General features: G+C 47.5%; 1 protein-coding gene across 1 annotated transcript in view; it reads right to left on the bottom strand.

Moving 5' to 3' along the window:
• The window catches only part of LOC143801352 (uncharacterized), a 102,306-nt gene extending 93,724 nt beyond the window's left edge, over positions 1 to 8,582 (bottom strand). The window contains exon 1 of the mRNA XM_077281242.1: positions 8,367 to 8,582. The gene's annotated coding sequence lies outside the window, so the exon portion shown is untranslated. The remainder of the gene's footprint in view (positions 1 to 8,366) is intronic.
• Between the last annotated feature and the right edge of the window lie 3,963 nt (positions 8,583 to 12,545).

The raw sequence follows: 12,545 nt of genomic DNA on the forward strand, positions 1-12,545 counted from the left end.
TTGAGTGGAACCCATCCTGTTTGATTCATCACGATCCAATGGGATTTCTAAGCAGTGTCATGGGTTCCTGGAGCAGTAGATGCAACACTACAACCCCTTTGGTCATCATTTTCACTTCGATTCGACTCTGACTTCTGAACATCCAGGGCCGACTATCCACCTGACACCCACAGAGAGGCGGTAACATCAAGCTTAGGAAACTGACAGAACATTGAGTTATAAGTAGTGTTGAGCATTCCGATACCGCAAGTATCGGGTATCGGCCGATACTTGCGGTATCGGAATTCCAATACCGAGATCCGATACTTTTGTGGTATCGGGAATCGGTATCGGATCCATATTACTGTGTAAAATAAAGAATTAAAATAAAAAATATTGATATAGTCACCTCTCCGGAGGCCCCTGGACATCACCGCTGGTAACCGGCAGCCTTCTTTGCTTAAAATGAGCAAACTCCTCATTCTAGGAATTTAGGACCTGAGAATGACGTTGTGGCTTGTGATTGGTCGCGTGGCGGTCACATGAGCGGCACGCGACCAATCAGAAGCCGTGACATCATGGAAGGCCCTAAACGCGCTCATTTTAAGCAAAGAAGGCTGCCGGTTACCAGCGGTGATGTCCAGGGGCCTCCGGAGAGGTGAGTATATCAATATTTTTTATTTTAATTCTTTATTTTACACAGTAATATGGATATCAGGGCCTGAAGGAGAGTTTCCTCTCCTTCAGACCCTGGGAACCATCAGGATACCTTCCGATACTTGGTGTCCCATTGACTTGTATTGGTATCGGTATCGGCGATATCCGATACTTTGCGGGTATCGGCCGATACTATCCGATACCGATACTTTCAAGTATCGGACGGTATCGCTCAACACTAGTTATAAGGCCAGCGTATCTGAATGAACTGTCATCTTCCTAAGCTTGTCATTATTTCCTCTCTGCGTGCCACAGGTGGGGTAGTCAGCCCTGTAAGCCGAAGCCAGGTTGTAACCCTCTGGTCAGCTGGCCTTGTACCTCAATGGACCTCAATGGACTGTCATGTTCCTAAGCTTGTTGTTACCGTCTCTCTGTGCGTGTCACAGGTGGGGTAGTCGGCCCTGGAAGCTGAAGCCAGGTTGTGACCCTCTGGTCAGCTGGCCTTGTACCTCAATGGACCTCAATGGACTGTCATGTTCCTAAGCATGTTGTTACCTCCTCACTGTGCATACCACAGGTGGGGTAGTCGGCCCTGGAAGCTGAAGCTAGGTGGTGACCATCCGGTCAACTGGACTTGTACCTCAATGGACTGTTATCTTCCAAAGCTTGTAGTTAACTTCTCTTTGTGCGTGCCAGAGGTGGGATAGTCAGCCCTGTAAGCTCTGAAGTCACAGCTACTCTTATCCCAGCGAGTCAGCAGAAGGATGAGACACTGTAATGTGCACAATGATGACACAGCATTGTATCTTAATTAACCAGACCTCTATTTTCAGCAAAACAGGAAGAATAGACTGTTATCTATATGTTGATTTTTGAATTTGTGTTTCTGTCTGGTTGGTCAAAAAAACAGACTTTTGCTCATGCAAGCCTGTAATGTTGACTTGCAAGTTTACAATTTGTTGTAACATATTGTGCTCATATCCTGGATGACTAGTGATAAAGGGTCATGGAACAATGATGTTTACTGCTATGTTGATTACACGTTGTCCAGGCCAGCTAATTTATAGTAACATAGTAACATAGTTAGTAAGGCCGAAAAAAGACATTTGTCCATCCAGTTCAGCCTATATTCCATCATAATAAATCCCCAGATCTACGTCCTTCTACAGAACCTAATAATTGTATGATACAATATTGTTCTGCTCCAGGAAGACATCCAGGCCTCTCTTGAACCCCTCGACTGAGTTCGCCATCACCACCTCCTCAGGCAAGGACTTATAAACTACTAGGGAAAAACTAAGAAAATAGATTAAATAATGAAATAATGCAACTCGATCTCTATTCTTATCCATTACTTGTGAATACTGAATGAAGGACACATGTTAACTATGAAGAGTTATGTGCCTCTGTAAGAGAGAGACAGAGATTCAGCCAAGACATTCAAACATCCCGAGACAGGACAGCACCAAAGACTTCATGGCTCCATCACGAGGACACAGATTTATCATTCTACAGGATGCCAACTTAGGGGACCATGGCCCCAGCTGGTAGAATACAGATCTGCTCCATTGACCATCTATGAACCATGGATATGTTTGTGTGTTTCCGGAATGGGACCTGTCGGTCGCCTGGCTCCATGGAGAAGTCAGGTTGTGACCCTCCAGTCAACTGGACTTGTATCTGAATGGATTGTCATCTTCCAAAGCTTGTCGTTATCTCCTCTCTGTGCATACTACAGGTGTGGTAGTTGGCCCTGGAAGCTGCAGCCAGGTTGTGACCCTGCGGTCAACTGGCCTTGTACCTGAATGGACTGTCATTTTCCTAAGCTTGTCATTACCTTTTCTCTGTGCTTACCACTGGTGGGGTAGTCTGCCCTGGAAACTCTAAATTCACAGCTGCTCTTATCCCAGTGAGTCATTGGAAGGGTGAGACTCTGTAATGTGTGCCATCTTGGGTATTTTGCTGAGACTGTTCTATGCATTACCTGCCTGTTTTGTAGTTCAATAAAGCATTAACACATGGTTTACCCTCACCCTGTGTTGTATGAGTAGCATTATGCCCACGGTAAAAGGAGAGCGGACGTTCGGTGAGATGATCCCTGGTCCATGTGGTTTTGGCTAGCGGACCATGTCTAAAACCTGCAGTGTCTGAATTAGTACCTATCACTATCACTGAATGGGCTACACACAAACATAAAATGACTGATTAGGGAACATGATAGGCCTCTCTGAATGTGTTTTGAGGGAGCGCCTAAAACTGTGCAAGTTGTGGATGGTCCTAATATTTTGGGGTAGAACATTCCAGAGGATTGGTGCAGCACGGGAGAAGTCTTGGAGTCGCGAGTGGGAGGTACGGATTAGTGCAGAGGTTAGTCGAAAGTCATTTGCAGAGCGCAGTGGTGAGTTAGGCTGATAGACAGAAATGAAGGAGATGTAAGGGGGTGCCGGACTGTGGAGAGCTTTGTGGGTGAGAACAAGTACTTTGAATTGTATCCTGTAATGAATGGGCAGCCAGTGTAATGACTGGCGAAGAGCAGACACGTCCGAGTAACGATTAGCCAGATGGACAACCCTGGCTGCTGTATTAAGGATAGACCGAAGAAGGGAAAGTCGAGTAATGGGGAGGCCAATTAATAGAGTATGACAGTAGTCCAGGCAGGAGTGGTTCAAGGCGACAGTGAGGGTTTTTGTTGTTTCCATGGTGAGAAAATGGCGGATTCTAGAGATGATCTTTAGGTGTAAGTGGTAAGAGTGGGCAAGAGATTGTATATGGGATGTGAAGGAGAGATCGGAGTCAAACATAACACCCAGACAACGCACCTGCTGCGGGGGTGTCATTATGGTGCCACCCACGGAGAGGGATATGTCAGATTTAGGGAGGTTAGTAGATGGCGGGAGCAGAAGAAGTTCAGTTTTGGAGAGGTTGAGTTTCAGATACAGGGCGGACATGATGTCGGAGACTGCGGACAGACAGTCACGGGCGTTCTGTTGTACAGCAGGGTTTAGGTCAGGGGATGACGTATATAGTTTTGTGTCATCAGCATAAAGATGGTACTGAAAGCCAAATCTGCTAATGGTTTGTCCAATTGGGACCGTGTAGAGGGAGAAGAGAAAGGGGACAAGGAATGAGCCCTGAGGTACCCCGACAGTGAGAGGAAGAGGAGATGAAGTGGAGCCAGAGAACAGAACACTGAAGGAGCGGTCAGAAGATAGGAAGAAAACCAGGAGAGAGAGTGTCCTTAATGCCTAGTGACTGAAGCCTAGAGAGTAGGAGACGGTGGTCAACAGTGTCGAAAGCTTTAGAAAGGTCGAGAAGAATGAGCAAAAAGTGGTCACCGTTACACTTTGGTGTCAGAAGGTCATTGGTCACTTTGATGAGTGCAGTGTCTGTCAAATGTAGGGGGCGGAATCCGGACTGTGAAGGATCTAGCAGGGAGTGAGTGGAGAAGTAACGGGTAAGGCGGGAGTAGACTTAAGCGCTCCAAGAGTTTAGAGATGAAGGGGAGATTGGAGATTGGTCTGTAGTTATTTGTGCAGGATGGGTCGAGAGTGGGTTTCTTTAATAATGGAGTAATGCTAGAGTGTTTGAAGGAGGATGGGAAAATGCCTGAGGAGAGGGAGAGATTAAACATTGTGGTTAGGTGAGTTGTGACGATTGGAGGGAGAGACTGGAGCAGATGAAAGGGAATGGGGTCAGTAGTGCATGTAGTCGGACAAGAAAAAGAGAGGAGCCTGGAGACTTCTTCTGTGATGGGATGAAATGTGGAGAGTGAGCCAGGGGAAATGCAGAGAGGGATGGGAGTCACTGAACTTGGTGGTTGGGAGTGGATTTCCTGACGGATGTTCTCACGAATCACAGAGGGATAACTTTATCATCCCCAGCGCTGACACCAATATGTCATGAACCAGGGGTGTTTGGTTGGCCCTGGTTCTTTTCTGAAGGGGATTTATCTATATCCCACTTCCCAGTTCTGGTTTGGAACTTGCAGCTCTCTGGCGCCACCTTTACCCTTAGGTCAGACAGGGTACTGCACCTAGGATAATTAGTCGCCAGAAAGGCTGCCTTACTAGGTACTGGCAAATGGGCACACTGCAGCGAGGGCGATATCACTACTCCCACTCAGTCGGAAACAATAATTTTCAATGCCATCCGTCACTGCCAGTTTCCTCAAAAGCGCAGGACAATTCCGCTGCCACCAGCTACTATCTCTTAATCAATAATGGGTCAGGGCAGAGCCAACCCAATTAGTAGTGTAATTTTCCTTCAGAGGACGTGACAGTACGTTATAGAGCAAGGAGAAACGAAGCTAGTAATTTTATATATTTTACTCCAAAAGGTAGGCAGTGCTTACAAAAGGATAAAAAGATAATTTAAAAGAAGACAAGTATCGTATGTACAGACAATTACAAAAATAACAGGGATGAAAGGTGAAAAACAACTTACAGTTCTTTCATATCATTCAATGGTACGCCATGTGGTGGCGAGGGAGGGGACCTTCCCAAAAACATCAGGTCAGATTGCACAGCCTGTCGTAGCTGAATGCCCCAGCAAAAGACCCCCTTGTCTGGGCCTCTGAGTTTTATACCTTTGCCCAAAACTAAGGGTCTCCCCCTCAGATGACCTCATGGGGTGGGCAGAGCTACGGAATGCACTCCTCTTTCTTGAGTACATGAAAAAACATCATCCCACATATCTTGTCGTATGAACCTCATAGCAAGACGACACCCGTGTCGTTATGCTCAGCACAGCATAACATGGGGGTTCAGTTAAGTATATGGAGCGCCCCCAGACGCAGGGCTGCGGGATACTCATTACCGGGCCTCTCAGTCTCAGTCCTGGGGTTGTCACGGTGGCTAGACCCGGTCCGTGACCCTGCTAAGGGGCGTCCAATGAAAGGTGTGATGGTGGTGCAAGTCGCGATGAATAACGAGGACACAGGGTTGCAGTCTCTTTACCTCTTTACTGAAGGCTCCAGGATCCACAATCCAGAGTACTGCTAACAGGGCTGGCTGAGACCGGCCTGTCCGAAGGCACATCCAGAGTTCCCTTTGCAGGTGGAAATTAGTGCCTACCTTCTAGCGCCTGTGTATTGTAGTACCTCCCTGCTGAGCACCACGGGATAGTCCTCACAACTGTTGTGTCTGTTTCTGATGTTCTTTCTCACAACTTATGTCTGTTCTGATGCTCTTCTCCGTCCCTCAGATGATATGGATAGGACGCACCCGTATGACGGGTAGGCCTGGAGTTCTTCCGGGACCCTAGTGTCGCCCCTCTCCCACAATTGCCCCCTATGTCTGCTTAGGTGATTTAGGTGAGACAGCCAACCTATAATCAACTGTCCTGCCGCTGTTTGAAGTATTGCTTGGAGCCCAATACTTCCTCGGTGTTCCGGCCACCGGCTACGCGCCTCAGTAGGATGTTGCCTCGATCTTACGGCACGACTCCTACTGGCTTTATCTCCTTTTTGCTGCGATCTCGTTTCTCACTTCTCCACAATAAACCTCGCTTCTTTTCCTTTCTTAGGATGCCACCGTATTCAAGTGCAGGCGCGGCTCCGTAACGTTCTGTTCTGTTCGCTAGGCCACTGTCAGGATCCCACCCCTGACAGAGACCCCCCTGAATCTTCCCCCGCAACACCCTCTGCCACAGGATGTTGCCTGGATCCAACCCAGTCAGCTTCTGACTAACTTCCTATCCAGCCCCCAGTTTTACCAGAGTGTGAGGAGTGGCCTAATACATAGAACCCTTTGCTCCCCCTGGTGGCCAGAATGTGAAGTGTAAAGTGTGACTGTGATACCTGGTCAGGTGAACTCCTTAAGTGCCATCAGACGTACCATCACTCCCCTTAGCGGCGGAGCGTCAGTACTGCAACGACCAGGACTCTGGGGCGCTGCATATAAACATGGAGTAGCTGGGTGACCCTGTTAAGTAGTAATCCGTTTCCCAATTGTGCTAGTTCTAGAACCTAGAAAACTCACTGGCTGGTAGTGCTACCGAGGCACATGCGAAAAATTTATTTGTCCCACTTCTATTATTAATTGGTGCTATGATATTTATGTTTGCAAGGAAAAAGAAACCTTGGTTTTTCTACTTGTACTTTCAGTTTAAGGTCATAAAACTCCTCAGTGAGGGCTGCTGGCCTGCTGGTCTCACATTACAGCTGTATAGAAGGGGAGAGGGAGGGGGGAGTGAAATCACACACATTGACCTGCCAGTGACCCAGTCCTTTCAAAACTGCTCCTGTCTTTCTAGTCTGAACTTGCTCCTACCTCTTCCTGTATATCAGCATGACCTGCCTGCCAGTATCAGCCATGCCTGCCTGCACTTGCCTGTACATCAGCTGTGCTTGCCTGCCTGCCAGTATATCAGCCATGCCTGCCTGCCAGTGTACCAGCCGTGCTCACCTGCCTGCCAGTGTATAAGCCATGCCTGCCAGTACATCAGCTGTGCTCGCCTGTACCCACCTGCCTGTACGTCAGCCGTAACAGCCAGCACCTGTCTACATGCCAGCCAGTACCTGCCGGTCTATGAATCAGCTGAGCCAGTCAGTAGAACTACAGTACTTACCTGCACTTGTCGTTACAGTATCCTGTGCCCTTGGGGGTCAACTGCTAATGCTGGACGCAGCTTTGGAGTGGTACCTTGCAGCTACCTGCCGAACAAGCCTGACCTCACCATCAGAGGCTCCAGCGAACATGAAGGTAGCACCTTAGTCAAGCCCCTCCAGGGTAAGTCTGGGATGTGGCACAAAGGCACCACAATCCCCACTCGCGCTAATCAGTCTGAGCGCGAGCATAATATATGTCTGTGTAATGCTCCCAAGTTTTTGTGTATGTGCCTTTAAGATACAGCAGAGCTGGCAGCATTGTAAAGAATTAACAAAGCAGCCCTGCTTTCCATGCCTGGTCACAGGGTAACACGAAAACCACATGAACGGGTCCTGGACTTAGCAATGAAGGAGAAGGAGACATTCTGTGGGCTTGCCGTCAGCTCAGAGAAGAAGGTAAAGGAGCAGCCATCAATCCTGTACATAAGAAACCACAGCCTCTGCTTCAGACAACTGTGTGATCTGGGCTACATATAAGCAGAAGTGGAAGCTCAGAATTCTCTGCACCATTAATATATCTGCATTACTATACTGGAAAGTAACTGTGATGGGAATTGAGTCTCTGTTCAATCATCGTTTGTCTGGATGTACAGAGGTATTCGTGTAACAGGTAAAAGTTATCACCAGTCCCTCTCGCCTCCCTGTTTTCTGGACTATTTGGAGTGCACCACATTACATCACACTACCAGTAAGCAATGGTCAATTAAGTGCACCCTGGCATCACAAACTTTCTTTTCTTTTTGTCACTGCCATAGCAAAGTGGTAACATCCGCACACCACATGGTGTCTGACCGATGGCACATTATATTACATCTGTGTGTTCTTCTTGTCCTTTTACATGTTTCCCTAAATGTTGCTATCTTTGTAGAATGAGCTCTGCACTCTGACCTATATCCTCATCCTGGAAACCATGAAATGGCCACTGCTTTCCCTCTCTCATTCTTTGTATCAGCCATGATGGTCCTCATTAGACCACTCCTGAATCACAAGTGTTTGAACTTTCGGGGATCTGTGAATTTGAGTAAATTGGACTCAAAGTAGATATGTAGAAGATGGATGTGCTCATATCTAGAACCGAGGTCCTTTATCTCTCTGGACAAGGATGATGGATGTTTGGACTTACCCACACATAATGATTCTTCACATATGTGTGACGAGGGGCAGGATGAACAGGGCTCTCCGGGGATGTATGGCTTCTCTCCTTGAAAGTTGCCCCTGCAAAGTAAAAGGGAGAGGTTAGGAAATGAGGTTAGGAATAGGGTTGAGCGACTTTCATTTTTTAAAGATCGAGTCGGGTTTTGCGAAACCCGACTTTGTCCAAAGTCGAGTCGAGTGCAGTCGGCCGATTATCGCTAAAAGTCGGGGATCGACCGAAACACGAAACCCAATGCAAGTCAATGGGAAGCATAGTCGGCAGTGAGTGGAGGCCAGGAAAACACCTACAGTGCCCATTTTAATGCCAAAAACATCCATTCTTGTTTCTGAAGCTTGTCAATCTTAATTAACTTTATAATAATAGTTAGGCATTGGAAATTGGGGGTTATTTGGCAAAAGTTGTGGGGGGGTAGGGCTGGTTCAAGGTTTTAGTGGGCCCAGGAAACGTGGACTACGTCACGGCGGTGGAGCAGGGAGAGGTAAGTATGTCAAGTTTGCAAGTGCTGTGATCCTAAGCAAGCAGGGGGGGCCCACTCGTTGGCATTGGCACTGGCACAGGGCCCCTCAAAGTACAGCGGTGTGTTTGCACGGCGGGGGCGCCTCCCACCAGCAGCGACACTTTTGCGTACTCTGAGGGGCCCTGTGCCAGTGACGTCGCCAACGAGTATGCCCCCCCACCTGATGAAGGAACCTGCACTTTCATCTGCACCTTCCTCTTTGTCCCTGTGTAAGGTGGTATAACATGCGGGAAGGGGAACCTTACTTTCAGCAGGGTCAGATTCTGGCTGTGTAGAGTGCAAGGGGAATGTAGTGGTCTAGGTCAATGTACCAGCAGACTCATCTAGCAGTGGCTGGGCAATGGGCAGGATGAGGAGTACTAAACACAGATATAGGGCCAAAGAATAAAGTAGGCTAAATGCAGTTCAAAATTGGTAACAGGACTAAACAGGTGGCATTGCTTTGTTCAGTGGAGTAGCAAACCCAGGAGCAGCAGACACTGTTTTAAGGGCCCAACCACACTAGTAGGCCAAATGCAGTTTAATATCTGCTACTATAGGCCAAAAGCCTAAAGACTGAAGCTCAGCTTTATACAGTGGAGGACAACACCATGGAGCGGCAGACACCGTTAGTAGGCCGTAACCACCAATTTTTTGTTAAAAAAGCACTTAATGAGAGCCAGAAGGTTGAAGCTCAGCTTTATACAGTTGAGGACAACACCAGGGAGCGGCAGACACCGTTAGTAGGTCATAACCAAAGTTGAAGGCCAAATGCAGTTTAATATCTGATACTATAGGCCGAAAGCCTAAAGACTGAAGCTCAGCTTTATACAGTGGAGGACAACACCAGGAAGCGGCAGACACCGTTAGTAGGCCGTAACCACCAATTTTTTGTTAAAAAAGCACTTAATGAGAGCCAGAAGGTTGAAGCTCAGACAAGGCAACCTGGAGGAGAACACCAAGGAGGAGGAGAACACTCAGGAGGAGGACAACACCAGGGAGCGGCAAACATATTAGGCCCCAACCACCAATTTTTTTTAAAAAAAGCACTTAAGGAGAGCCAGAAGGTTGAAGCTCAGATTTATTCAGTGGAGGACAACACCAGGGAGCGGCAAACAGAGGTATAGGCCCCAACCACCAATTTTTTTTAAAAAAGCACTTAATGAGAGCCAGAAGGTTGAAGCTCAGATTTATTCAGTTGAGGACAACACCAGGGAGCGGCAAACAGAGGTATTAGGCCCCAACCACCAATTTTTTTTTAAAAAAAAGCACTTTAGGAGAGCCAGAAGGTTGAAGTTCAGATTTAGACAGTGGAGGAAAATTTGAATTAGGGACTGCAGACAGACTTAGTAGGCTGTCCCCTGTGGACCATGCATCCACCACATTAACCCATTGCGCCGTAATGGACACGTAACCTTCCGTGGCCATGCCTACAGGTCCATGCGTCTGTTGTCAGGTGCACCTTTGTACTCACAGATTGCCAGAGTGCATGGACAATGGAGGTGGTGCTGGTGGAGGGCTGGGATGGCTTTTCTTGCAAAAGAAGTGTCGACTGGGTAGCTCGTAGCGTGGGACAGCGTAGTCCATCATGGCTTTTTTAATATTACATAAAATAAAGAAATAGGCTCTTTGCACTTTAAAATAGGTTCCAGGGGTACACGGGCAGCATTGGTGTGGTCAGCGGAGGAGGAGGATTGCAAGGAGGGACCGCAGACAGGCTTACAAGGCCTAAAATAACTAAAAATAGGCTCAAGGCAGTTTTAAATCGGTTACATGGATACACAGGCAGCATTGTGGTCAGCGGAGGAGGATTGCAAGGAGGGACCGCAGACAGGCTTACTAGGCCTAAAATAAATAAAAATAGGCTCAAGGTACTTAGAGTTATCTCGCAGGGGTACACAGGCAGCATTGTGGTCAGCGGAGGAGGAGGATTGCAAGGAGGGACCGCAGACAGGCGTACTAGGCCTAAAATAACTAAAAATAGGCTCAAGGCAGTTTTAAATCTGTTACATGGATACACAGGCAGCATTGTGGTCAGCGGAGGAGGAGGATTGCAAGGAGGGACCGCAGACAGGCTTACTAGGCCTAAAATAACTAAAAATAGGCTCAAGGCAGTTTTAAATCGGTTACATGGATACACAGGCAGCATTGTGGTCAGCGGAGGAGGAGGATTGCAAGGAGGGACCGCAGACAGGCGTACTAGGCCTAAAATAACTAAAAATAGGCTCAAGGCAGTTTTAAATCTGTTACATGGATACACAGGCAGCATTGTGGTCAGCGGAGGAGGATTGCAAGGAGGGACTGCAGACAGGCTTACTAGGCCTAAAATAAATAAAAATAGGCTCAAGGCACTTAGAGTTATCTCGCAGGGGTACACAGGCAGCATTGTGGTCAGCGGAGGAGGAGGATTGCAAGGAGGGACCGCAGACAGGCGTACTAGGCCTAAAATAACTAAAAATAGGCTCAAGGCAGTTTTAAATCGGTTACATGGATACATAGGCAGCATTGTGGTCAGCAGAGGAGGATTGCAAGGAGGGACCGCAGACAGGCTTACTAGGCCTAAAATAAATAAAAATAGGCTCAAGGCACTTAGAGTTATATCGCAGGGGTACACAGGCAGCATTGGTGTGGTCAGCGGAGGACGATTGCAAGGAGTGTCTGACACTGTTAGTACTCACAAAAAATAAATAGATGTTAATGTCTCGCCAAAAAACAAAAAACAAACAAAAAAAAAGTGTGGCATACTTAGGTACAGGGGTGGGCTCATCTGCTGAGTTTCTGACATAGTAATTTGGCAGTAAGTATTTACTGGTGTCAATATAGGACACTGACCCAAACTACTTTAACTAGCATCATAGATGTCAACAAATTGGTATTGTCAGTGCCAGGCATTGAATGATGTCAGCGCATAGACTAAACATTGGTGGAGCTGTGAGAGATAATTTTGCACGTGGTAGAGCACAGTTTGAGCTGGGGGGGGGGTGAACTCTCTTGTGGCCGGCGGTACCATCCCAGGGCCCCTCATGTTACAACGGTGTGTCTGACGTTGGGTGCGCACCACCACCGCCAGAGACACTTCATTGTACTATGAGGGACCCAGTGGCAGTGCCGTCGACCAAAAGCGGGCACACCCACCTCTTCAGACAAACGGCACTCTAACGGGTGCTTGCACCAAGTGGCGAGACCACGGCCCCGTGGGGGGAGTTTTCCCATTGAGGGAGGTGTAAACATGTCGAATGCTGGACAAACAGCTGTTGCAAATTAAGAGATTGGAACACTCAGTAAGACCAGTCCACAAGCATGACCTTTTTATAGGAAAGCTAGGTGTCAGCCGGGAAAGGTGGGGCAAAATAATTTGAAATCCAGGAGTGGTTCATTTTAATGAAGGTTAGATCATCCACATTTTGGGTAGCCAGACGAGTCCTTTTTTCGGTTAATATTGAACCAGCAGCACTGAATACTCTTTCTGATAGCACACTAGCTGCTGGGCAAGCAAGCTCCTGCAATGCATATTCTGCCAATTCAGGCCAGGTGTCTAATTTGGAGGCCCAGTAATCAAATGGGAATGACGGTTGAGGGAGAACATCGATAAGGGATGAAAAATAGTTAGTAACCATACTGGACAAATGTTGTCTCCTGTCACTTTGAAT

Source organism: Ranitomeya variabilis, chromosome 1 (genome assembly GCF_051348905.1).
Source record: "Ranitomeya variabilis isolate aRanVar5 chromosome 1, aRanVar5.hap1, whole genome shotgun sequence".
Taxonomy (NCBI): Eukaryota; Metazoa; Chordata; class Amphibia; order Anura; family Dendrobatidae; genus Ranitomeya; species Ranitomeya variabilis.